The sequence below is a fragment of the Ambystoma mexicanum genome, chromosome 1p, assembly GCF_040938575.1.
Source record: "Ambystoma mexicanum isolate Mex_15411 chromosome 1p, UKY_AmexF1_1, whole genome shotgun sequence".
Classification (NCBI taxonomy): Eukaryota; Metazoa; Chordata; class Amphibia; order Caudata; family Ambystomatidae; genus Ambystoma; species Ambystoma mexicanum.
The window spans coordinates 1,258,730,977-1,258,758,837 of NC_090921.1; the positions used below are offsets into that span (position 1 = coordinate 1,258,730,977).

General features: G+C 55.4%; 1 protein-coding gene across 4 annotated transcripts in view; it reads left to right on the plus strand.

Annotated features, from left to right (window-relative positions):
* Positions 1-27,861, plus strand: part of GARIN5A (golgi associated RAB2 interactor 5A) — a 1,377,498-nt gene that overhangs the window by 998,175 nt on the left and 351,462 nt on the right. The gene's annotated exons all lie outside the window — the stretch shown is intronic.

Genomic DNA, 27,861 nt, shown 5'->3' on the forward strand with positions numbered 1-27,861 from the left:
AGAGCGCTATAGTCCCCCATACCTCCACCTGAAATGTGCACCAAAGGTAAGATATGATGCACCAAAATACAAAAAGCTCTGCTTGATAAAATAACTCTTCTTAAAGCTAAAATAAAAAACAGAAAACATAGTATCTCCAACGAATCACATCCACCTGAGACCCAACCCGCTTCTGCAAATCCAAACCCATATAGCCCATTCAAATTCACCCCTCTCTCCATTAAAGAAGTAAAAAACATAATAACCAGCCTTAAACCTTCTAGATGTCTGCGGGACATCTGCCCTGCAACTATTATCAAAGAGGCAGCGAGAGAGCTTGCACCCTTCATCACCACATTTATAAACACATAATTTGAAACCAGCACAGTCCCATCCAATCTGAAGGATGCCTGGGTCCTACCACTATTAAAAAAAACTAACCTTGATCCTGATATTCCCACGAACTACAGTACCCTTTCTGCTGAAAATCTTAGACAGGGCAGCCTATTTACAGATATGCACATCTAGAAACCCACAATCTACTTGGCCTGCGTCAATCAGGATTTAGACCAAGACATGGCACAAAACTGCCCTACTAGACTTGAAAACACAGATGGATGACCAAAAAGAGAAAGGAAATTTAGCCCTCCTTCTGTAAAGATTCCACGTGATGTACCTGTATATATGATGTAACTAATGTATACAGTGCTTCTCATGTTTGTATGTAACTTATTTGTAACCTTACGTAATGCACCTAGATACCTTAGGGTTGGGTGCGCTATACAAATAAATAAATAAATAGCAGTGAGCCCTAGGCCAATTTTGGTGAACGTTGAGATCCTATTTCCCTTCTGACTCACTGTTAAACCGATATGCATCAATGAATACACTGATTCACAACCAAATTTAAAACCTGCAACAAGCATGTTGTGAAACTAAGGGATATGACTTTCACCTTAAAGAATGTGCATTTCTCATACATTGATGGGGATAGCAGAATGTAATCAATAATTGATATATTACCACTGCTTACCTAAGTTGAGTGTGCCACTAATCCGCTTCAATGTTACCAATTTCCATTCTTAAATCCCAATTAGTAAAACAAATTCCAAGTGGTTCCATTTTTAAAACAAGGGGCCTTGTTAATTCTATCAGTTGCCTCAGCGATACATTGCAAATATAAATCACCAGCCAAGATAACATTATTTTCATCATGTGAGGTCATAAAATCACCCAATTTTCAGCCACATCACTCAGATCAACTTCTAATCTGGAGCTCACAGGGTTCCAATACAAATCCAGCAATAGAATGTAAGAGGGAGTTGGTTTATATTTTATATACATACATTTAGGGCCAGAATACCCCCCTTTGTCTACTGACACAGCCTCTACCTGCTTTATGAGGGCATTTCTGGTAGCGACCAACACACCACTAGAAGGGTGACCCCCATTTAAAATCTTGGCTAACTGTTGGACTATCGTAAATTCCTCAATATTAATGAATGATTTAAGCCAAGTCTCCTGAAAAATAATAATATTATAATTAACAAAAAGATGGGCCCTTGCTAAATCGTTCATAAAACTGTTGTACCCCTGTGTGTCCCAGACCAAGAATATCTAAGATGGAAAAGGATAGAGCCCGGTCCTACTATCCCCAATTCTCCTGAAACCTCTGTAACGCAACCCAGGCAACCATGACCAATCATTTCCATCTCCTTGCATTATGTTACAAGGTGGGTTTTCAAAATGGACAGTTCGACCACAGACCAAATAATTTTTACATGTGATTTCTATCGTGTCACCAGGCTCATTATTTCCACAAGACTTAGTTGTGAAATGAGAAAGTCTCCCATGGGCACTACCACTTAAACTTTTTGTGAGAATTTCATAACCCAATTTATAAATTGCCTCCTCTTCCTCCAGAAGCAATTTGACTACAAGCAGTGAATTCAAACACAATTCTACAGTGTCAGCCAGCTCATCGTAAAGAAATATACAGATTCAATGTCTCTTGATTATAGCAGACGCAATGAAGGAACCTCGTGGAAAAGGCCCAAAACATTTCATCTATTCAAAGTAACAGGACTGTCAGATTTAAAGTTCTAGGATTAGGTAATTAAAATACGGCTCCTCTGATGTCCATATACCATATCTTTGATCTTGCAGAGAGATCAATTTCCTTGAGGACGCATGAGTTTGAGAAAGACATCCGGTGGCATGAGGCAAACATTTGATAAGTGCAGCACCTGGGGAAACTTGCTGCACAGTCTGGACCGTGATTTACTGTGTATTCAGTTCAGTTTTCTTGATCTGTGCTCCATGCAAACCAGACAAATCAACTGCTTCAGACTGCTGCTGAACCATCAAAGGCATGTCCTGAACCGGGCCCAAAAACTGAGTTTGGATACTCAATGACGGCATAGCGAAATTAGCAATCGCAGACTGTTTTTTCCCTAATAAAATAGGTTCAAGTCTTATGGGCTTCTGAGTTTGTCACACAACAGTGGGTTTGTCAGATCCTGTTAGGTCGATATGAATAGGGACATATGGCTGAGACACCGTCTTGGTAGAAGCCTCTTTTATCAGAGATGTAATTAGAGATACATTTACAGGAGGTGGATTAGTAAAACTAGAAGAGTTCTCCAGATTAACACAATTTACACTAGTCAAATACTTCTCTGCTTTTCCCTCTGTTTAGTGGAGATTACGAAGGCATGTCCTTTAGTTTTTCCTAACATTATTTTTGTGACCATCTTTTGATTTTTTGGTCACCTTTTTAGGTCTTAAATTTACCTGTACCAGGAGGAGGACCAATCAGGTTACAGGAGGCGTGATTGACTTATTTGCTCGATTTAGCTGAGACAAAACATTTTTCCTTGGCCTACAACATTTCTTGGATTACTTGCAGTGTCATTTTCATCTCACTCAATTTTTACGTATTTGCAGACAATTTCAGCTTAATATCGTATACATTGACAAATGAATTAAAGTCCAAGTTGAAAACGGAAATGGAAAGAGCTGTTGATTTAACTTTATCATCTAATTCACGTAAAGTGTGATGAAGGGCTTGCTTAGTCATTTAATCATCCACAAAAGAGGAAGAGGGCTATTTGTTAAAGAGGCAGGATGTACTGTCGTAAAAGAAGTTACATCATCCAGGTCAAATTGGGGCACACCCCACCCCTGCGCCACATTCATTTGAGATTATATATCACCAGAGGGCAGAACTTGATCCGTTTGTGGAGCTTCAGCCGTATTAAGATCAATTTCAATTTCCAGTAGGCTGCCATCATTAATAAAGTTTGATTCACCGGGCTAATGGCCGTAGAGCATTAATTGAGCGCAGTTCTGTGCTACTGCCAGTCATTGGAAAGAAGTCAATCATCTTTTTTTGCAATTTGCCAGGGGGTTTTATGATGAATATTTCCGATGGTAGCTGATATTGGGGTGGAAACGTGCTCTTCCGCCCCAAATATAGCATCAGAAGAAGGCCCGGCTATGTCCAGCTGACCTGCGTTTAAACCAGAAATTAGAGATTATTTAGTTGTAGAATTTCTCTCGGCATCTTCATTTACTCCACTGCAAACCAGCAAGCTATTATTGTGTGGCGGCTCATTGGAAAAGGAGCGTTCAGAACAGACATTACCAACCGACTCCATGATAGAATTGTACCCGCTCAAAGGCCGCACAAATTGTTAAACAATTTCAGGCAATTTACCTACAATACACTGGTTTTCAAAAACGGGCTCACCAACTTTGGTTGAGACCACTGCAATCAAGCAATCTTCAGGCACAGATTTGCTCCTTAGGTTATAGATGTTTCTCCAAAGATTTTTATTGAAAAGGATTGAGCAAAAGAGGAAAGGTACTTAGAATACCCAGGTAGTTACCTCCACCAGCTTTTTCAGCAAGACTGCTTACACACACAGTGGCACGCTTTACCCAAAGGGTTTCAAATACCTGTGGCCGTGTCTGCAGCTCTGACAAGGTAGGCTAAATGGAAACACTCTGTACAGTACTCACTGCTAGACTGCATCCACACACAGCAGTAGCAATTCTACACTGCCTCAACCCAAGCTCAGCCGACCCACAAAAGCTGCAGCGGGTTTTGAAGTTACACCTCTCAGCAGCTAAAGCTATATAGTCAAGCAACACAAAGTAGTTAATTAGTAAATAGTTAATTAAGGTAAAACAAAACTGCTTTGGAACAATATCCGCTGCTCATGCTAACGGCATGAAAACAATAAAGTAATCGAAATGCATTGCTGCAAAGAAAATAAAGTAGAAAGGAGAGAGAAATGAGAAAGGGAACTACAACCCAAGGCAGCACTGGGCAAGCCCTTCAGGGCACCCAACTCAAAGTGTTGCAGCCTCCACGATTCGCCGGTCCGCCTTAAATCTGTGGTCTGCGTTTCAGGTCCCCTACTTGGTTTCGGCCCCCATCTGCCCACTGCCCAGGTCAACAGGGGCCTGTAATGTCAACAGGACTCGTATTGTGGGTGGAAAAAGGTCTCAGCTGCTTTATTAGTCAGGCAGTAACTTACAGGTGTCCGTTTCGGTGGTACAGCATCAGGATTCTGCTCTGAGCTGGTGCCCTTATACATTTGTACTTTCCCCAGGTGGTCTCCTCCTGCGAGCAGCAGGTTGATATGATATGATATGGCATTTATAACGTGCCTATACACAAGTCTTTCAAGGCAAGACAAGGCAAGGGAGTGGGAACAGAGGGAAGACAGAGACAACGATCCTACTAGGCCAGGTGAAATTGAGATCGCACAAGTGCAGGGGAGGGGGAGGGGAAAAGCACAAGGGGGAAAGGGGAGGTGCAGTGCAGGTCATAGGATAACAATTAAATAAATAAAAAACAATGAATACAATGAGTGAGAAGTGCAGCCAAGTGGTGGCAAGTGTATGGGTAAGTGCAGACGTCAGGTGATGGTAGGGGGCTGTATGGATACAGACACAGCCCCGCAGTGCAGGGGGCACCAGGGGCGCAGTGCAGGTGTGCAACTGGCAGGGAGGGGACCTGGGCCCGAGAACAGAGGGTAGCCAGGTGACCGGTGCAATTTTAGATTCAGCCAGGAGTTCAGCAGAGGAGAGGAGGAGAGAAAGCAGAAGCAAAGAGGAAGGTCTTGAGGTGCTTCCGGAACCAGAGATGGTTCTTCTCAAGTTTCAGAGAGGCAGGGAGGCTGTCCAAGAGGGAGGCCCCAGCTGAAGAAAGAAACCTACCACCAACTTGTTGCTTGGAGAAGCGACTGACCCTGATGGAGTTGGAAGCGGATGAGCGAAGGGCTCGGGAAGGAAGATATTTAGGTACAGAGAGTTGAAGGTACTGAGGCCCCAGGCCCCAGAAGGCCTTGTGGACAATGCAAAGGGTTTTGAACTTAATCCTGGCAGCCACTGAGAGCCAATGACGAGATTTCAGTCCTGGAGAGATACAATCCCTAGGCTTGGGGCCAAGGACAAGTCTTGCAGTCCTGTTTTAGATGAGTTGCAGAGGGCGGTGAGTAGAGGCAGACAGATTTAGAGGCTGTTGCAGTAGTCAAGCCTAGAGAGAACCAGAGCTCTGGAGACAGTGAGCTTCTGGGGGAAGGAGAGCAAAGTAAGAATACCTCTGAAGAGATACAGCTAACAATTCTAACCCATTTACACATTTCCCAAGTGCTTTGTCCTCTTTCTTGGTTCTTCTTTTCCCGGTCTCCTGTCTACCAACACAATGGGCCTCATTACACTGACGGAGGTGGACCAAGGTGCTATCAGCACCTTGGTCCATACCGGTAAAATACTGGCACCGCCTTGGTTGAAAGGGGAATTACCGCCCTATTCCAAGGTTGGTGGGGCGGTAATTCTCCCTTTCCCCATTGCCCTTCCCCATTCCCATTTTTGACCCACAGGGCATTGCGGTACCGTAATTAGCTCCTTGGTCCCTTTGCGGGTTGGTTTTTAACGCCTGCAAAAAGCAGGTGTTAAATTCTCCATCATATTATTCTAAGCCTATTCTTTTTGGTCATGATATGTTCATGGTGTGGGCTTGTATGCAGTGCCTGTTGTCTGTGACTATTGTGTTGTGAGCCGGTTATCCCCAACATATTATTCCAGGTGTATTGTTGTTGGTCATGATGTGTTTATGGTGTGGCTTTGATTGCAGTGCTTATTGTCTATCGATACAGTGCTGAATTGTACTCTGCAATTGTTAATAAGTGTATTGTTCTAGTGCATTATATCTGAGTTTATTCAAATGTATTACTTTAAATGTAGAATTCTTAAGGCATTACTCTATGTATATTTCTTCCGATTGTCATATGCAAGCATATTGTTATTGGCCATGGAATGCTCTTTGTGCAAGGGCGTAGAAGTCCTGGCTGTTCTGGTAAGTCCATGTCAAAAAGGGTGATCTGCCCTTTCATAAACTCCACACCTAAACAATAGCATACACGTGCTGCAGCACTCTCCTGATCTGAAGCTTCTGCTCTCCAGTGGCACAGGGCAGGTTCAGAGGTCAGAGGTGTCCTGTTTGACAGCTGCTGTGATAGCCAGGTCACTGTAGCGCAGAGTCTGCATGTAAATCTGCACCAAAACTATGCAGTTATGAGAGTTACTAACCTGATGGCAGTTGTAAACTTTAAATATAAGCCGTACCTGAGTTTAAGGTATTGTGGATACCATTTCTCATACTGGTTAAAGCCACATCTGATTGGTATCATTCATGTGTCAACTCTGTGAGCCCAGGCCAGCTATGTATATTCCTCCCAGCCTATCTTTGCTGCCTCCTCTGCTGCCCCCAGAAGGACTGGAGCCCTGGGGGCTGCCTCTGTTTGAATAATGTGTGATGTTGGATAACACCTCTCTCCAGCAAAACAGCATCTCAGCAGGATCTGTCCTGGGAAACAGAAATCAAAGGGCATGCCCTACACCAAAGGGCTTTTGATGATGTGGGAAAGGGAAATGGGTGGGGTTAGTTTCGACAGAGGGTGCTCAGCATAGTTGGAGGGAGGAGAATTCCACCATCTTGTTTCTCTCTGTAACTCTCTTTTCTTCTTGTCCTTTCCAATTCCTTTAGCACAAAGCACTTTGTCTTATGATGTTCTAATGCAACAAACACTTGACTCAAGGTGAGGGCTTGGACCCTTTAAAGCAGGATTACTTTTGTCCAATCACCTGTGGACCTTTGCCTATAAAATAATGGGCCTCCCACTCTAAACTGCTCTCCTGAACACCCATGAAAAACCTGCTTGCATCTCTTGACTCTAACTTTCCCACTATTCTCACTTGATCTCTCCTCTACATTTGATAAGGTCAACCACTCCATCCTCATAAAATGGCTCCACTATACACTTGGTACCTCGGAGCGGGCACTGGATTGGCTGACCTCCTTCCTCACTGACCGTCCCTCCCAGGTTATCCTGGTCTCTTTCTGTTATGTTATGTTATTTTATTTTGCATTTATATAGCGCCTTATATACCATTTTTATGGTCTGAAGGCGCTGGTAGGTTGAACGCCCTGGGGAACCGAAGTTCATATCAGTAGAGGGAGTAGAGAGGGTCAAAAGGTGCGTGTGAGCACCGGGTATGTGTGCAGCTCGTGCGGTATCCGTGTAATAGCTGCTTTCTAGCGGTAGGTGTGATGGTTGAGAGGTCAGGAGTATGTGTTCGTTCTGGCAGGATTTATCCAGATCGGATGTGGCTGCGTTAGGCCTGAGGAGAACGCCTGGCTGGGGGGTGTGTAACCAGCAGTGTTTACTTAGAATGATGTGGAGTGAGCGGCGGATGTTGATATGAGAACAGTTATACCGAATGGTGTCATAGTATCCCTGTGTTCTAGTTGAGTGGTGATGTAAAGGAGAGAGTAAGCATGATGGTGTGATATGATGGGTTATATGCTCTTTCAAACGTTATCTGCATTTCAGACCATAGTATACACGTCACGCAATTCTATGCGCTCCTGTCCGTTCCATGCACTCCTATCTACTCCATGCACCCCAGTTTGCTCTATACATTCCGGTCCGCTCCATGCACTCATGCATTCTGGCCCACCCTGCACGCTCGGGTCCGCCCTGCGTACTCTAGTCTGCCCCAACATTCACAATTCTGTCTAAGTGTGGACATGCTAATATTCACCTTTCTGTCTAAGTGTGGACATGCTAACATTCAAGGTCCTATCTAGATGCAATGCAGGCCAATATTCACAATTCTGTCCAAGTGTGGATATGCTAATATTCACAACTCTGTCTAGGTGTGGACATGCTAATATTCACAATTCTGTGTGAGTGTGGACAAGCTAATATTCACAATTCTGTCTAAGTGTGGACATGTTAACATTCACAATTCCATCTAGATGTGACGCAGGCCAATGTTCACAATTCTATCTAAGAGTGGGCATGGAAGTATTATGGCACTCTATGTTATTGGTAGGTAAGATAGAGTGGCAGGGGTTTTCTGGAGTAGAGTGATTGCTCTACTCCCCACCCATGCCACACTCACGGTTTTTGTTGGTGTCTGTTGGCTGCTGGCTTCCTTGGCGTCCCCTTGCGGACACCTGCTGACACTTCCTGGAGCCGCCTCTGTTGGAGCCACCCTTGGCCTTGGGGCCCTTAGCCGGGGGCTGCATGGGCAGAGGGCTGCCCTGGGAGGACCAGTGATGAAGGGTGAGAGGACCAATGAGAACGGGCCTGAGCGGGTTGGGAGGCAGGAGGGAAGGGAGAGAAGGAAGAGGGTGCGGAGTGGCAGCGGGCTGCTGGGGTTCAGAAAGGCCTCTGGATATGGGGTCAGCTACAAAAGCCTGCTGCCTCTGGGTGTGAAGGAGGCAGGCAGGAGGCACTGCGGCCGCTTGGCCCAACGAGGAGTCAGGCTCCACCAAACAAGGGAGGGGGTGGGCCAGGAAGCGGGAGAAGGGACGCGGGAAAAAGGCAGGGGAAGCAGGATGGCGATCGGGGGCAGGGGGTCAGCCACACAGGCCGAGATGTTGCTCCCCAGGGCCCAGGACGGTCCTCGGGGGGTGCACTCACCTGCTGCCTCTGGGTGTGAAGGAGGCAGGCAGGGGGCACTGCGGCCGCTAGGCCCAACGAGGAGTCAGGCTCCACCAATCACGGGAGGGGGTGGGCCAGGAGGCGGGAGGAGGGATGCGGGAAAAAGGCAGGGGAAGCAGGATGGCGATCGGGGGCAGGGAGTCAGCCACACAGGCCGAGATGTTGCTCCCCAGGGCCCAGGAGGGTCCTGGGGGGGTGCACTCACCTGCTGCCTCTGGGTGTGAAGGAGGCAGGCAGGGGGCACTGCGGCCGCTAGGCCCAACGAGGAGTCAGGCTCCACAAATCACAGGAGGGGGTGGGCCAGGAGGCGGGAGGAGGGACGCGGGAAAAAGGCAGGGGAAGCAGGATGGCGATCGGGGGCAGGGAGTCAGCCACACAGGCCGAGATGTTGCTCCCCAGGGCCCAGGATGGTCCTGGGGGGGATGCACTCACCTGCTGCCTCTGGGTGTGAAGGAGGCGGGTAGGGGGCACTGCGGCCGCTAGGCCCAACGAGGAGTCAGGCTCCACCAATCACGGGAGGGGGTGGGCCAGGAGGCAGGAGCAGGGAGAAGGGACGCGGGAAGAAAGGGGAAGCAGGATGGCGATCGGGGGCAGTGGGTCAGCCACATAGGCCGAGATGTTGCTCCCCAGGGCCCAGGAGGGTCCTGGGGGGGGTTGCACTCACCTGCTGCCTCTGGGTGTGAAGGAGGCAGGCAGGGGGCACTGCGGCCGCTAGGCACAACGAGGAGTCAGGCTCCACCAATCACGGGAGGGGGTGGGCCAGGAGGTGGGAGGAGGGAGGAGGGAGAAGGGACGCGGGAAAAAGGCAGGGGAAGCAGGATGGCGATCGGGGGCAGGGAGTCAGCCACACAGGCCGAGATGTTGCTCCCCAGGGCCCAGGAGGGTCCTTGGGGGGGTGCACTCACCTGCTGCCTCTGGGTGTTAAGGAGGCAGGCAGGGGGCACTGCGGCCGCTAGGCCCAACGAGGAGTCAGGCTCCACCAATCACGGGAGGGGGTGGGTCAGGAGGCGGGAGGAGGGAGAAGGGATGCGGGAAAAAGGCAGGGGAAGCAGGATGGCGATCGGGGGCAGGGAGTCAGCCACACAGGCCGAGATGTTGCTCCCCAGGGCCCAGGAGGGTCCTGGGGGGGGTGCACTCACCTGCTGCCTCTGGGTGTGAAGGAGGCAGGAAGGGGGCACTGCGGCCGCTAGGCCCAACGAGGAGTCAGGCTCCACCAATCACGGAAGGGGGTGGGCCAGGAGGCGGGAGGAGGGACGCGGCAAAAAGGCAGGGGAAGCAGGATGGCGATCGGGGGCAGGAAGTCAGCCACACAGGCCGAGATGTTGCTCCCCAGGGCCCAGGAGGGTCCTGGGGGGGGTGCACTCACCTGCTGCCTCTGGGTGTGAAGGAGACAGGCAGGGGGCACTGCGGCCGCTAGGCCCAACGAGGAGTCAGGCTCCACCAATCACAGGAGGGGGTGGGCCAGGAGGCGGGAGGAGGGACGCGGGAAAAAGGCAGGGGAAGCAGGATGGCGATCGGGGGCAGGGAGTCAGCCACACAGGCCGAGATGTTGCTCCCCAGGGCCCAGGATGGTCCTGGGGGGGATGCACTCACCTGCTGCCTCTGGGTGTGAAGGAGGCGGGTAGGGGGCACTGCGGCCGCTAGGCCCAACGAGGAGTCAGGCTCCACCAATCACGGGAGGGGGTGGGCCAGGAGGCAGGAGCAGGGAGAAGGGACGCGGGAAGAAAGGGGAAGCAGGATGGCGATCGGGGGCAGTGGGTCAGCCACATAGGCCGAGATGTTGCTCCCCAGGGCCCAGGAGGGTCCTGGGGGGGGTTGCACTCACCTGCTGCCTCTGGGTGTGAAGGAGGCAGGCAGGGGGCACTGCGGCCGCTAGGCACAACGAGGAGTCAGGCTCCACCAATCACGGGAGGGGGTGGGCCAGGAGGTGGGAGGAGGGAGGAGGGAGAAGGGACGCGGGAAAAAGGCAGGGGAAGCAGGATGGCGATCGGGGGCAGGGAGTCAGCCACACAGGCCGAGATGTTGCTCCCCAGGGCCCAGGAGGGTCCTTGGGGGGGTGCACTCACCTGCTGCCTCTGGGTGTTAAGGAGGCAGGCAGGGGGCACTGCGGCCGCTAGGCCCAACGAGGAGTCAGGCTCCACCAATCACGGGAGGGGGTGGGTCAGGAGGCGGGAGGAGGGAGAAGGGATGCGGGAAAAAGGCAGGGGAAGCAGGATGGCGATCGGGGGCAGGGAGTCAGCCACACAGGCCGAGATGTTGCTCCCCAGGGCCCAGGAGGGTCCTGGGGGGGGTGCACTCACCTGCTGCCTCTGGGTGTGAAGGAGGCAGGAAGGGGGCACTGCGGCCGCTAGGCCCAACGAGGAGTCAGGCTCCACCAATCACGGAAGGGGGTGGGCCAGGAGGCGGGAGGAGGGACGCGGGAAAAAGGCAGGGGAAGCAGGATGGCGATCGGGGGCAGGAAGTCAGCCACACAGGCCGAGATGTTGCTCCCCAGGGCCCAGGAGGGTCCTGGGGGGGGTGCACTCACCTGCTGCCTCTGGGTGTGAAGGAGACAGGCAGGGGGCACTGCGGCCGCTAGGCCCAACGAGGAGTCAGGCTCCACCAATCACAGGAGGGGGTGGGCCAGGAGGCGGGAGCAGGGAGAAGGGACGCGGGAAGAAAGGGGAAGCAGGATGGCGATCGGGGGCAGGGGGTCAGCCACATAGGCCGAGATGTTGCTCCCCAGGGCCCAGGAGGGTCCTGGGGGGGGTGCACTCACCTGCTGCCTCTGGGTGTGAAGGAAGCAGGCAGGGGGCACTGCGGCCGCTAGGCCCAACGAAGAGTCAGGCTCCACCAATCACGGGAGGGGGTGGGCCAGGAGGCGGGAGGAGGGAGAAGGGACGCGGGAAAAAGGCAGGGGAAGCAGGATGGCGATCGGGGGCAGGGGGTTAGCCACACAGGCCGAGATGTTGCTCCCCAGGGCCCAGGAGGGTCCTGGGGGGGTGCACTCACCTGCTGCCTCTGGGTGTAAAGGAGGCAGGTAGGGGGCACTGCGGCCGCTAGGCCCAACGAGGAGTCAGGCTCCACCAATCACGGGAGGGGGTGGACCAGGAGGCGGGAGGAGGGAGAAGGGACGCGGGAAAAAGGCAGGGGAAGCAGGATGGCGATCGGAAGCAGGGAGTCAGCCACACAGGCCGAGATGTTGCTCCCCAGGGCACAGGAGGGTCCTGGGGGGGGTTGCACTCACCTGCTGCCTCTGGATGTGAAGGAGGCAGGCAGGGGGCACTGTGGCCGCTAGGCCCAACGAGGAGTCAGGCTCCACCAATCACGGGAGGGGGTGGGCCAGGAGGAGGGAGGAGGGAGAAGGGATGCGGGAAAAAGGCAGGGGAAGCAGGATGGCGATCGGGGGCAGGGAGTCAGCCACACAGGCCGAGATGTTGCTCCCCAGGGCCCAGGAGGGTCCTTGGGGGGGGGGTGCACTCACCTGCTGCCTCTGGGTGTGAAGGAGGCAGGCAGGGGGCACTGCGGCCGCTAGGCCCAACGAGGAGTCAGGCTCCACCAATCACGGAAGGGGGTGGGCCAGGAGGCGGGAGGAGGGACGCGGGAAAAAGGCAGGGGAAGCAGGATGGCGATCGGGGGCAGGGAGTCAGCCACACAGGCCGAGATGTTGCTCCCCAGGGCCCAGGAGGGTCCTGGGGGGGGGCACTCACCTGCTGCCTCTGGGTGTGAAGGAGACAGGTAGGGGGCACTGCGGCCGCTAGGCCCAACGAGGAGTCAGGCTCCACCAATCACGGGAGGGGGTGGGCCAGGAGGCGGGAGCAGGGAGAAGGGACGCGGGAAAAAAGGGGAAGCAGGATGGCGATCGGGGGCAGGGGGTCAGCCACATAGGCCGAGATGTTGCTCCCCAGGGCCCAGGAGGGTCCTGGGGGGGGGGTGCACTCACCTGCTGCCTCTGGCTGTGAAGGAAGCAGGCAGGGGGCACTGCGGCCGCTAGGCCCAACGAGGAGTCAGGCTCCACCAATCACGGGAGGGGGTGGGCCAGGGGGCGGGAGGAGGGAGAAGGGATGCGGGAAAAAGGCAGGGGAAGCAGGATGGCGATCGGGGGCAGGGGGTCAGCCACACAGGCCGAGATGTTGCTCCGCTCCCCAGGGCCCAGGAGGGTCCTGGGGGGGGGTGCACTCACCTGCTGCCTCTGGGTGTGAAGGAGGCAGGCAGAGGGCACTGCGGCCGCTAGGCCCAACGAGGAGTCAGGCTCCACCAATCACGGGAGGGGGTGGGCCAGGAGGCGGGAGGAGGGAGAAGGGACGCGGGAAAAGGCAGGGGTAGCAGGATGGCGATCAGAGGCAGGGAGTCAGCCACACAGGCCGAGATGTTGCTCCCCAGGGCACAGGAGGGTCCTGGGGGGGTTGCACTCACCTGCTGCCTCTGGGTGTGAAGGAGGCAGGCAGGGGGCACTGCGGCCGCTAGGCCCAACGAGGAGTCAGGCTCCACCAATCATGGGAGGGGGTGGGCCAGGAGGTGGGAGGAGGGAGAAGGGATGCAGGAAAAAGGCAGGGGAAGCAGGATGGCGATCAGGGGCAGGGAGTCAGCCACACAGGCCGAGATGTTGCTCCCCAGGGCCCAGGAGGGTCCTTGGGGGGGGGTGCACTCACCTGCTGCCTCTGGGTGTGAAGGAGGCAGGCAGGGGACGCTGCGGCCACTAGGCCCAACGAGGAGTCAGGCTCCACCAATCACGGGAGGGAGTGGGCCAGAAGGCGGGAGGAGGGAGAAGGGACGCGGGAAAAAGGCAGGGGAAGCAGGATGGCGATCGGGGGCAGGGGGTCAGCCACACAGGCCGAGATGTTGCTCCCCAGGGCCCAGGAGGATCCTGGGGGGGTGCACTCACCTGCTGCCTCTGGGTGTGAAGGAGGCAGGTAGGTGGCACTGCGGCCGCTAGGCCCAACGAGGAGTCAGGCTCCACCAATCATGGGAGGGGGTGGCCCAGGAGGCGGGAGGAGGGAGAAGGGACGCGGGAAAAAGGCAGGGGAAGCAGGATGGCGATCGGGGGCAGGGAGTCAGCCACACAGGCCGAGATGTTGCTCCCCAGGGCCCAGGAGGGTCCTTGGGGGGGGTGCACTCACCCGCTGCCTCTGGGTGTGAAGGTGGCAGGCAGGGGACACTGCGGCCGCTAGGCCCAACGAGGAGTCAGGCTCCACCAATCACGGGAGGGGGTGGGCCAGGAGGCGGGAGGAGGGAGAAGGGATGCGGGAAAAAGGCAGGGGAAGCAGGATGGCGATCGGGGGCAGGGAGTCAGCCACACAGGCCGAGATGTTGCTCCCCAGGGCCCAGGAGGGTCCTGGGGGGGTGCACTCACCTGCTGCCTCTGGGTGTGAAGGAGGCAGGTAGGGGGCACTGCGGCCGCTAGGCCCAACGAGGAGTCAGGCTCCACCAATCACGGGAGGGGGTGGGCCAGGAGGTGGGAGGAGGGAGGAGGGAGAAGGGACGCGGGAAAAAGGCAGGGGAAGCAGGATGGCGATCGGGGGCAGGGAGTCATCCACACAGGCCGAGATGTTGCTCCCCAGGGCCCAGGAGGGTCCTTGGGGGGGTGGTGCACTCACCTGCTGCCTCTGGGTGTGAAGGAGGCAGGCAGGGGGCACTGCGGCCGCTAGGCCCAACGAGGAGTCAGGCTCCACCAATCACGGGAGGGGGTGGGCCAGGAGGCGGGAGGAGGGAGAAGGGATGCTGGAAAAAGGCAGGGGAAGCAGGATGGCGATCGGGGGCAGGGAGTCAACCACACAGGCCGAGATGTTGCTCCCCAGGGCCCAGGAGGGTCCTTGGGGGGGGTGCACTCACCTGCTGCCTCTGGGTGTGAAGGAGGCAGGTAGGGGGCACTGCGGCCGCTAGGCCCAACGAGGAGTCAGGTTCCACCAATCACGGGAGGGGGTGGGCCAGAAGGCGGGAGGAGGGAGAAGGGATGCTGTAAATAGGAAGGGGAAGCAGGATGGCGTTCGGGGGCAGGGGGTCAGCCACACAGGCCGAGATGTTGCTCCCCAGGGCCCAGGAGGATCCTGGGGGAGGGTGCACTCACCTGCTGCCTCTGGGTGTGAAGGAGGCAGGCAGGGGGCACTGCGGCCGCTAGGCCCAACAAGGAGTCAGGCTCCACCAATCACGGGAGGGGGTGGCCCAGGAGGCGGGAGGAGGGAGAAGGGACGCAGGAAAAAGGCAGGGGAAGCAGGATGGCGATCGGGGGCAGGGGGTCAGCCACACAGGCCGAGATGTTGCTCCCCAGGGCCCAGGAGGGCCCTGGGGGTGGGGTGCACTCACCTGCTGCCTCTGGGTGTGAAGGAGGCAGGCAGGGGGCACTGCGGCTGCTAGGCCCAACGAGGAGTCAGGCTCCACCAATCACGGGAGGGGGTGGGCCAGGAGGCGGGAGGAGGGAGAAGGGACGCGGGAAAAAGGCAGGGGAAGCAGGATGGCGATCAGGGGCAGGGGGTCAGCCACACAGGCAGAGATGTTGCTCCCCAGGGCCCAGGAAGGTCCTGGGGGGGTGTGCACTCACCTGCTGCCTCTGGGTGTGAAGGAGGCAGGCAGGGGGCACTGCGGCCGCTAGGCCCAACGAGGAGTCAGGCTCCACCAATCACGGGAGGGGGTGGGCCAGGAGGCGGGAGAAGGGACGCGAGAAAAAGGCAGGGGAAGCAGGATGGCGATCGGGGGCAGGGAGTCAGCCACGCAGGCCGAGATGTTGCTCCCCAGGGCCCAGGAGGGTCCTGGGGGGGTGCACTCACCTGCTGCCTCTGGATGTGAAGGAGGCAGGCAGGGGGCACTGCGGCTGCTAGGCCCAACGAGGAGTCAGGCTCCACCAATCACGGGAGGGGGTGGGCCAGGAGGCGGGAGGAGGGAGAAGGGTCACGGGAAAAAGGCAGGGGAAGCAGGATGGCGATCGGGGGCAGGGAGTCAGCCACACAGGCCGAGATGTTGCTCCCCAGGGCCCAGGAGGGTCCTGGGGGGGGTGCACTCACCTGCTGCCTCTGGTTTTGAAGGAGGCAGGCAGGAGGCACTGCGGCCGCTAGGCCCAACCAATCACGGAAGGGGGTGGGCCAGGAGGCGGGAGAAGGGACGCGAGAAAAAGGCAGGGGAAGCAGGATGGCGATCGGGGGCAGGGAGTCAGCCACGCAGGCCGAGATGTTGCTCCCCAGGGCCCAGGAGGGTCCTGGGGGGGTGCACTCACCTGCTGCCTCTGGATGTGAAGGAGGCAGGCAGGGGGCACTGCGGCCGCTAGGCCCAACGAGGAGTCAGGCTCCACCAATCACGGGAGGGGGTGGGCCAGGAGGCGGGAGGAGGGAGAAGGGACGCGGGAAAAAGGCAGGGGAAGCAGGATGGCGATCGGGGGCAGGGAGTCAGCCACACAGGCCGAGATGTTGCTCCCCAGGGCCCAGGAGGGTCCTTGGGGGGGGGGGTGCACTCACCCGCTGCCTCTGGGTGTGAAGGTGGCAGGCAGGGGACACTGCGGCCGCTAGGCCCAACGAGGAGTCAGGCTCCACCAATCACGGGAGGGGGTGGGCCAGGAGGCGGGAGGAGGGAGAAGGGATGCGGGAAAAAGGCAGGGGAAGCAGGATGGCGATCGGGGGCAGGGAGTCAGCCACACAGGCCGAGATGTTGCTCCCCAGGGCCCAGGAGGGTCCTGGGGGGGGTGCACTCACCTGCTGCCTCTGGGTTTGAAGGAGGCAGGCAGGAGGCACTGCGGCCGCTAGGCCCAACCAATCACGGAAGGGGGTGGGCCAGGAGGCGGGAGGAGGGACGCTGGAAAAAGGCAGGGGAAGCAGGATGGCGATCGGGGGCAGGGAGTCAGCCACACAGGCCGAGATGTTGCTCCCCATGGCCCAGGAGGGTCCTGGGGGGGGGGTGCACTCACCTGCTGCCTCTGGGTGTGAAGGAGACAGGCAGGGGGCACTGCAGCCGCTAGGCCCAACGAGGAGTCAGGCTCCACCAATCACGGGAGGGGGTGGGCCAGGAGGCGGGAGCAGGCAGAAGGGACGCGGGAAGAAAGGGGAAGCAGGATGGTGATCGGGGGCAGGGGGTCAGCCACATAGGCCGAGATGTTGCTCCCCAGGGCCCAGGAGGGTCCTGGGGGGGGGGTGCACTCACCTGCTGCCTCTGGGTGTGAAGGAAGCAGGGAGGGAGCACTGCGGCCGCTAGGCCCAACGAGGAGTCAGGCTCCACCAATCACGGGAGGGGGTGGGCCAGGAGGAGGGAGAAGGGACGCGGGAAAAAGGCAGGGGAAGCAGGATGGCGATCGGGGGCAGGGGGTCAGCCACACAGGCCGAGATGTTGCTCCCCAGGGCCCAGGAGGGTCCTGGGGGGGGTGCACTCACCTGCTGCCTCTGGGTGTGAAGGAGGCAGGAAGGGGGCACTGTGGCCGCTAGGCCCAACGAGGAGTCAGGCTCCACCAATCACGGGAGGGGGTGGGCCAGGAGGCAGGAGGAGGGAGAAGGGACGCGGGAAAAAGGCAGGGGAAGCAGGATGGCGATCGGAGGTAGGGAGTCAGCCACACAGGCCGAGATGTTGCTCCCCAGGGCACAGGAGGGTCCTGGGGGGGGTTGCACTCACCTGCTGCCTCTGGGTGTGAAGGAGGCAGGCAGGGGGCACTGCGGCCGCTAGGCCCAACGAGGAGTCAGGCTCCACCAATCACGGGAGGGGGTGGGCTAGGAGGTGGGAGGAGGGAGAAGGGACGCGGGAAAAAGGCAGGGGAAGCAGGATGGCGATCGGGGGTAGGGAGTCATCCACACAGGCCGAGATGTTGCTCCCCAGGGCCCAGGAGGGTCCTTGGGGGGGGGGGTGCACTCACCTGCTGCCTCTGGGTGTGAAGGAGGCAGGCAGGGGGCACTGCGGCCGCTAGGCCCAACAAGGAGTCAGGCTCCACCAATCACGGGAGGGGGTGGGCCAGGAGGCGGGAGGAGGGAGAAGGGATGCTGGAAAAAGGCAGGGGAAGCAGGATGGCGATCGGGGGCAGGGAGTCAGCCACACAGGCCGAGATGTTGCTCCCCAGGGCCCAGGAGGGTCCTTGGGGGGGGGGTGCACTCACCTGCTGCCTCTGGGTGTGAAGGAGGCAGGCAGGGGGCACTGCGGCCGCTAGGCCCAACGAGGAGTCAGGCTCCACCAATCACGGGAGGGGGTGGGCCAGAAGGCGGGAGGAGGGAGAAGGGATGCTGGAAATAGGAAGGGGAAGCAGGATGGCGTTCGGGGGCAGGGGGTCAGCCACACAGGCCGAGATGTTGCTCCCCAGGGCCCAGGAGGATCCTGGGGGGGGGTGCACTCACCTGCTGCCTCTGGGTGTGAAGGAGGCAGGCAGGGGGCACTGCGGCCGCTAGGCCCAACAAGGAGTCAGGCTCCACCAATCACGGGAGGGGGTGGCCCAGGAGGCGGTAGGAGGGAGAAGGGACGCGGGAAAAAGGCAGGGGAAGCAGGATGGCGATCGGGGGCAGGGGGTCAGCCACACAGGCCGAGATGTTGCTCCCCAGGGCCCAGGAGGGTCCTGGGGGTAGGGTGCACTCACCTGCTGCCTCTGGGTGTGAAGGAGGCAGGCAGGGGGCACTGCGGCCGCTAGGCCCAACGAGGAGTCAGGCTCCACCAATCACGGGAGGGGGTGGGCCAGGAGGCGGGAGGAGGGAGAAGGGACGCGGGAAAAAGGCAGGGGAAGCAGGATGGCAATCGGGGGCAGGGAGTCAGCCACACAGGCCGAGATGTTGCTCCCCAGGGCCCAGGAGGGTGCTGGGGGGGGTGCACTCACCTGCTGCCTCTGGATGTGAAGGAGGCAGGCAGGGGGCACTGCGGCCGCTAGGCCCAACGAGGAGTCAGGCTCCACCAATCACGGGAGGGGGTGGGCCAGGAGGCGGGAGGAGGGAGGAGGGACGCGGGAAAAAGGCAGGGAAGGCAGGATGGCGATCGGGGCAGGGAGTCAGCCACACAGGCCGAGATGTTGCTCCCCAGGGCACAGGAGGGTCCTGGGGGGGTGCACTCGCCTGCGCCTCTGGGTGTGAAGGAGGCAGGCAGGGGGCACTGCGGCCGCTAGGCCCAACGAGGAGTCAGGCTCCACCAATCACGGGAGGGGGTGGGCCAGGAGGCGGGAGGAGGGAGAAGGGACGCGGGAAAAAGGCAGGGGAAGCAGGATGGCGATCGGAGGCAGGGGGTCAGCCACACAGGCCGAGATGTTGCTCCCCAGGGCCCAGGAGGGTCCTGGGGGGGGTTGCACTCACCTGCTGCCTCTGGGTGTGAAGGAGGCAGGCAGGGGGCACTGCGACCACTAGGCCCAACGAGGAGTCAGGCTCCACCAATCACGGGAGGGGGTGGGCCAGGAGGAGGGAGGAGGGAGAAGGGACGCGGGAAAAAGGCAGGGGAAGCAGGATGGCGATCGGGGGCAGGAAGTCAGCCACACAGGCCGAGATGTTGCTCCCCAGGGCCCAGGAGGGTCCTGGGGGGGGTGCACTTACCTGCTGCCTCTGGTTGTGAAGGACTCTCCTTTCCCATATCTATCTCCACCTGTGCCGTTCCCCAGGGCTCCAACCTTTCTCTCTAGCTCTTTAACATCTATCTTGCTCTGCTTCCTCACCTAATTTCCACTTTCTCCCCTTACTTACAGTGTTATGCAGATGACACACAACTCTTCTTCAAACTTCCCTCTGATCCTCTCCTTACTTCCTCCATCATTACAGACTGCCTATCTGCCACCAAGTCCTGGTGTGCCTCTAATGACCTCTGCCTCAATGCCAGGAAGACTGAGATCATTCCTGTTGGGACTCCTGCTCCCTCTTCCTTCCCTTCACTCTGACCACCCTCGACGGGCTCTCACCCTTCTCCTTCATCTGAAGCCAGAAACTTTGGAGTCATTTTCGACTCCTCGCTCTCCTTCTTCCCTCACATCCAGGACCTTGCCAAAAAGGCCCATTTTCAATTCCACCTCCTCAGAGGCATCCTTCCTTTCCTCACTTTTCACCAGTAGCTCAATGTCTCTAGAGCCCTGGTACTCTCTAAGCCTCAACCCCAGGGACCGTATCTCTCCAGCATAAAATCTCTCCACTAGCTTCCAGTTGCTGCAAGGATCAAATTCAAATCCCTCTTCATCATCCATAAGGCTGTCTGGGGCAAAGGACCACGTGATCTACAAATTGCTCTCACCAAATACTCTCCCTCCAGATGTTTACGCTCCTCCGATGCCAACTCTCTGCGTGTCAAGCGCTTCTCTAAACAGCGAGCTGGGGGCCGATCTCTTTCCTCAGCTGGCAGCACTTACCCCCTCCCTCATCCCTTCTCTCTCTCTGCACTTGCACATTCTGAATGCTCACAAGGCCTAATAGGACCGCCTCTGTCTTTTCTCCTCATTGTTATTATATTTGCCTTTTGCTCCCAAGTTCTCTCCCTGCTGCCCTGTGGGTGCTTTGAAACACAATTCCTTAATGTATAAGCACCTTACAAATGCACAATGAATCAAATAAATAAATAAAATTTGATTCACTTTTAGACCATTCTAGGCAGAAGGAAGAATGCTTTTGAACCTCTTCTGGGAGGGCTGATCTTTCCAGAGTTGTCTTCCAGTGAAGTGGAGCTTGAGTCATGTGACAGATCAACTCCCGGGGCACCAGTGGTCCAGCGATGGATATCGGTTTCTAAACCATCAATCAGCCCCACACCTCTAGTACACCAGAAGAGATCGAAACAGATTGGAAGCACAAGTAAATTATAAACGCCCTTGTCCAATATCTTTAACGTGGACGGAACGGCAGGCTTTTCTCTTCAAGGTCGTGGATCGTTGGTTAGTTGCAACACAACGAAAATACAATTATTACCCAATGATAAAAGGGACTGTCCAGTCAAGGTTGTATAAAATATCTACTTCATCATTATTACAACAGACAGTTCTAGCACACTGCAAAATACAACCCACCCTGTAAAGGAACACAGAGGACAGACAGTTTCACAAACGAAAGGGATGCACTCTGGATTCTGGATACTGATTGGAGGAAAGTCAGTAAAACATTCAGTTTTAACTGTTCAAAGTTATTTGGTTTCAGCACCAAGGGAGCAAGGGGTCGTAAATGTCACTAGGGGATTTCGGAGAAGGACCAGGACAGAACCACAATTTACCTGGTGCTTGAGATGATCTTGATGCTCGACAGCGTTGAGTCGGTTTCAGGACGCTTTGCAGCACCTGCGACAGAGTTTGAGATGGGAGACAGTTGTGCATATCAGGCGGCAGGCAGTTTGGCAAGTGAGGCTGGACAACGGCTGCAGACTGGCCTACACGGCGGCTCCGGGTCAAGAATCATTGTCTCTGTGCTGGTTGGCATATATGGAACACTGGTCGAGGCATCTCGGACAGCTTTAATGACTGCAGTGTGACAACAGTCACTGGTGCAGCCAGTTATGGTTCGAGGGTTCGACTATCTCAAACATTTCCTTAAAAGATGGACGCTGGTTGATGCTTGTTGTGGCACTCCTCCTAGCTTCTTTGCAGGGCTCGTGTCATCCCTTAAGGCAGACAGCCCAAAGCTGAGGAGAGTATTTGCAGCCAACGACCTTGTCCTTTGTGCAGAGACTCTCTGGCACTTCCCACATAGGAAGCTTGCTGGCAGAACCTAGCAGGGCATGCTGTGTGCTGGCTGGGTACTGGTTCTGGAGCTGCTGGACAGGTCCTCTGAGTCCGGTATCACCCTCTGTTGCCTGGGAGATATTTAGGGGAGGGATCCTGCTTCTCTGTCGGAAATCCTGGCCTTCCTTCACTGGCGGAAGCTGTCAGGCAGACTGCACCTTCAGCCAGGGTCCTTTTGAAGTCGTCAGTTGATCTCCTAATTGAGGGGCTCAGCCCTCTTTTAAAGCCAAATGAGCCCCAGTGATTGGTGCAGGCTAAGCCTACCTTAATGAACCAATCCTGGCTACCCACCAATAATCTTCTGTTATATGTGAGGTCCTAACCAGAGTGCTTGGCAACAAGAAAGGTAAGTGGTGACAACATGTACTACTAAGTCCCACCCATGACTCCAGATCAAAGCGCAGGTCTCCCTTGATGTTTGTGGTGAGAACAGACTTTCTGTCTCCATCAAATATACTCCATATACTTCTTCCCTCTGAAAGGGGGTTCCCTGCAGGGGTTGCCCACTGTAAACAGTTGCCCCAGACATGGCATTGACTGCCCTTCATACAGAGGGGTGGGAGCTAGCTTCAAGCAGACACATTGCATATCAAAGAGGTGTTGGTGTTTGCTGTCCCTTGTGTTAGTTCTGTGACCAGGCCTCTTTGCAGGCCTGCTTTCTTTTAACTCTCATCAGTATGTGCTGCCACCACACAGAACTTTGACAATAGAACTGGGCGGATCCATGGAGCCTTTGATATTTTAATAAGGCTGGCCATGGCCGGAGGATGGTGTTTTCTTCTCCCTTCAGAGATGCTTTGATGTACCCATGGCTGTCACATTCCAGCTAAATGTGACAGGGAGGGCTGCACCTCTAGGCTGTGTCCCCTCGGAGTACACTTCACTATGTATTTGTTATGCGGCGAGCATAGAAAAATGTGTGCGAATTAGCCCCACACATATTCTGAGGTTGCTCTCCCATCATTAATTTGAATTACAAAACTTCAAAAAAGCCCAGGCAAGCACACAATCCCTGTGCGGATGGTGGAATTCCTCACAAGTGCCCTAAACATCCCCAGGGCACAATGGGGTGACCTGCTGCTGGATTAAGACTTGCCACTCTGCCAGCTACATTGATACCCAGGATCTCACTGGTGGTGAAGAACTCCTGCATATGCTTGCCAGCCAGCCCCCTCCCCCCTGTGTTTGGGAGAATTAGAACAGGGACTTATCTTATCCCTGAGCCAATGGATTGGGACTCACAGCATCTTGATGGTCATAAAACCAAGAAACACTGTGTTTAGCTATCAAACTGCTTCTAGCTGCCTTTGAGCACCATTTGACCCTGCTCAAACCAACTTACCCATCGGAGCTGCTTTTGGCACTCCCCAACTTTGAACCCTTGCTGCTTGCATCTCTGAACCAGCTGAGCCCTTTGCCTGTTCAGTTCGAACCAACCGCTTATTGCCAGACCATGCCTCGAACTGCTGGAAGCATCATGTTACACATCAACCTGTCCCAGTGGTTACCAACCACTTGGGCTGGCTCGATATAGAAGTGCACAAGTGATCCTCAGGATCACAGCTTTAAACCATCATTGGAGTTCAATTCGAACCACTGGAGAATCACACGCCGACCCTAAACAGAAGTTACCATATCTCGAACTGGAACTGAACTTCGAACCACCCATGGTTAGCCATCCTAACTGAATCACTCAAAAGCTACACTGGAATGCTGTGATCTACCGTTTCAAACCAACTCAATGCTTGCTCGCCACTTGGACCTACACAACTCGGCACACTGCGACCTGGTTGCACAGTGCCAAGAAATCTGGTTTAACCCTATCGAGCCACCAAGAACGGCGAGAAGGTATTATTGACTGCTAACTGCCCCCTGGTCCATCTTTGAGCCGTAGAGACTGTTTCATTAACCAGAGTGCCGCATCTTTTTGTTATCTTTGCATATTCTGTGTTCTTTCCACAGGGGTGGGTTTTTAAAGTGTATCCTAGTTAGTTATTTGTGCATATGGTGTTTAATTAAAAAAAAAAAAAAAAAATATATATATATATATATATATATATATATATATATATATGTGTATAGAAATTTGATTGGACATGCTCTTATTTTGGATTGTTGTACTTTGCTGTTTTGGTCGCTATACTGGTTCACTTCCACACCCGTCTTGTGAGTATAGCCTTCTCTCGTCCCATATTACCACAAATGGCGAAGGAGGTATATCTCTTGACGGTGCCTGTTTTACCTTTGTGATTGGATCACTCTTGTTTTGAAGAAGAAGGGGGCAAAAATAGTTGCAAGTGTAGTTGAAAATAAAGACCACCTGATTCCAGTGGATTGATGAACACTTTATTAGTCAAAGCAGTAAGCAAATTACCAGCAGGGGGCGTTCAAGCATCGGAATCCTGATCCGACGTCTCTCTCCCTTAGGCTGAATCTTACGGCCTTAGAGCAGTATAAACTTCAACTTTAACTTCAAACCAACTCTACTCACCTAATTAATGCTTTGTGCCTCGTTTGGACTCCTGTTTTCTTGGATTCTTCTCTTCTTCAGGCGCCTTCTGACCTCCTTCGGACTCTCCGCCTGCCTCAGCGATTTCAAGATGGCGACCTTGTATTCCACAACGGCTGTTGGTCTCTGACTTTGTCGCTCGAGCTCAACCCTGGGCCGTGGTCCCTTTGGCTCTCCTGCTTGTCTCCTGGGACCTCCTCGGCCTGCGGACCTCTGGCTGGTTCGCCTATCCTCAGCACCTTCACGGCTCTACCGGTTGCTGACTGGTGCCTCTGCGCCCGGCTCCTTCATCTCCCGCCAAACCGCTCCTCCTCTGGCGGAATTCAGCTTCTCTGCCCCGGCGCCCGTGCTCCCGGTGCCCCAAGCTGAACTTGTCCACTGGTGAGTCTGTCGCCTCGGAGCCTGGCTGCATCGGCCCCCCTCAGCCCGCCTCTCATCTGTTGGGTTGCGGCTTCTCCATTCTGGCACCCGAGCTCCTTCTGTGCCGGCTGCTTCTGCACCCGCCTTGCCGCCTCGCCTCTTGCGGGCTGCGGCTCCTCCACCTCGACGCCGGTACACCTTGAACCAACACCTCCTGCAACTGACTGCTGCTCCTCAGGCCCCTGGCTGAGCGAATCCTGCGGCGTACTCCCCAACGGCTGTTGGTCTCTGTCCTTGTCGCCCGAGTTCAACACTGGGCCGTGGCCCCTTTGGCTCTCCTGCTTGTCTCCTGGGACCTCCTCCGCCTGCGGACCTCTGGCTGGTTCGCCTATCCTCAGCACCATCACGTCTCTACCGGTTGCTGACCGGTGCCTCTGCGCCCGGCTCCTTCATCTCCCGCCAAACCGCTCCTCCTCGGGCGGAATTCAGCTTCTCCGCCCCAGCTGCGCTCCCGGGGCCCCGAGCTGAGTTGGTCCAATGGTGAGTCTGTCGCCTCGGAGCCTGGCTGCATCGGCCCCCATCAGCCCGCTCTTCCTCTGTTGTTTGCTGCTCCTCCACTTCGGCACCCGTGCTCCTGAGCACTACGGTGTCTTCCACTCCTGCACCCACTTGCTGCCTCGCCTCCTGCTGGTTGCGGCTCCTCATCCTCAATGCCTTTGCACCTTGCACCAACGGCTCCTGTTACTGTCTGCTGCTCCCGAGGCCTCTGGCCGACTGAATCCTGTAACAGTCTGCTGCCTCAGATCCTGGCTACACCGGCGCCCGCCAGCCCTCTCTTCCTCTTTGGATTGCTGCTCCTCCATTTCGGCGCCCCTGCTCAGGAGTCCTACGGTGCCTTCTACTCCTGCCCCCCCAGCTGCTCCACCTCCTACGGACTTCATCTCCTCCACCTCAGTGCCTGTGCTCCTGGTACCACCTCTCACTTTCTGAGTCCTCCTATCCCAGCTGCTTCATCACCCCCGTACTGCTCCACTATCCAGGATACAAGACCTCTGTTTCCAGCTGCTTCCGTACGGCTCCTCCTTTGACGGGGACAGCCCCCCTCTGAGACGGCTCTCATTTGACTCCAGCAGTAGTGGGCCACAGCCTCAGTGTCCTTCCAACGGCTATCTACTGGCCCGCATCGTCCACTGCGACCCACCTACTGCCTATTACTGACTGTGTTCTCACCTGATCTCACCTGCTTGCCTCTTGCTGCCCGTTCTTCACTCTTTACCTCTTTACCTCTGCTGCCCTCAACGTCATCCGGCCTGCTTCTACCACTAAGGCCTCACCTGCTCGCCTCCCGCCGCATCTTCCCTCATCTGTAGCTAGCTGTGCTGTGCCCCTGCTCTCACCTGTTTCATCTGCAGTGGTTTCTCCCGCATTCCCTACTACTAACACCTCTGTTCCTGCCTCCCTCACCTCCTCCTCCTCTTCCTTTGAACATTTTCCCCGCACCACTGGCCGTGGTGGTGGTCTTGGCCTCCTCTTTCGCCCACACTTTACCTCTTTTCCATCCCCTACTTCTCTACCCTCTTCTCTACCCTCTTTCTCCTCCTTTGAATACATGTTCAAAATCTTTAATTCCCCTCATGCTAGCTCCTTCCTCATCATCTACCGCTCCCCTGGGCCAGTTTGCTCCTTCTATGAGACATTGACCATCTCCTCAGTCTTATTTCCCCCAGTCCCACTCCACTTCTTCTTCTTGGTGACTTTAACCTTCACTTCTCTTCTAACCCCCTCTCCTCTCATCTCCATCCTCGACTCCTACTTCCTCTCTCCCCTCAGCTCCCCTCCTACCCACCAATCTGGCTCTACTATTGATCTCATCTTTACTTCCTCCTTCTCTGCCTCCCCATCTCCTCCCTTCCCACCTACCTATCTGATCACTCCCTACTTTCTTTTTCCCTCTCCCCTCCCTTTCCTCTCTTCCTCCCCCTCTATCCTCTACCTCCTTTCTCTGACGTGACCTACGCTGCTTTAACCCCTCCCGATTTCTAGCATCCCTCTCCTCCTCCCTCCCCATCCCAATTCTCCTCTACCTCTGCCTCTGATGCCTCCTCCATCTTATCTTCCTCCCTCTCTACTACTATTGATTTTCTCCACCCCCTCTCTCCATTTCGCCCCTCTCACAAGCCTGCTCAACCCTGGCTCTCTTCTCATCTCTCCTCCATGCGCCGCCTGCTTAGGCGCCTTGAACGTCAGTGGCTCAAACATCCATCCCCCTCTAACCAATCTGCTTATTTCTCCTGTCATACCCTCTACGATTCATGCCTCAACTCTGCGAAACGCACCTACTACTCTGACCTTCTCCAGTCTCATTCCTCTCACCCTCGCCGCATCTTTCAAACGTCAGCCCAACTTCTCTCTCTCTCTACTCCTGATCCCTCCACTACCTCCTCTCTCTCTGCTACTGATCTTGCCTCCTCCTTTTCTAGCAAAGTCCTCAATCTCCGCCAAACTATCATTTCCTCCCCCTCCTACTCTCCTCCCTCCCCTCCTCCTTCACCCACTACCTTCGCTATGTCCTCTTTTGCACCGGTCACACATTCTGATGTCACTCTCCTCCTATCCCACACTCATCCTACTGCTTCCCCTTCTGATCCTATTCCCTCTCCCCTCATCCCTAAAATCTATCCCCTTCTCATTCCCTACCTCACCTCTTTCTTCAACATCTGCCTCTCAACTTCCACCTTTCCTTCTTCTTTTAAGCACGCTACTATCATCCCTATTCTCAAAAAACCCTCTGCCAACCCCCATCTTGCCTCCAATTATCGCCCCATCTCTCTTCTACCCTTCTTTTCTAAACTTCTTGAGCGTATTGTCTATTCTCAACTCTCCTCCTTCATCTCCAACCACTCACTTCTTCCCTCCCCCCAATCCGGCTTCCGTCCACGGCACTCTACTGAAACTGCCCTCACCTCTGTTCTCAACTCTCTCCTATCAGCACGCTACGCAAAGCACTCCTCTATCCTTATTCTCCTTGACCTCTCTGCTGCTTTTGATACTGTTGACCATCCACTTTTCACCTCCCTCTCCTCATTTGGCTTTAAGGACAACGTTCTTAACTGGCTCTCTTCTTACCTTTCTAATCGTACCTTCTCTGTCTCCTGGGGTGGCTCCTCCTCCCCTTCTTTTCCTCTCAACTATGGAGTTCCCCAAGGCTCTGTTCTTGGCCCTTTTCTCTTCTCACTCTACACCTCATTCCTAGCTCCTATTATCTCTTTTGGCATCTCCCACCACTTTTATGCTGATGACACCCAGCTCTTCCTCTCCTTCTCCTCCTTCTCTCCTGACATTCATGATAAACTCTCTTCTTGCCTCTTTGCTATTAAATCCCGGAT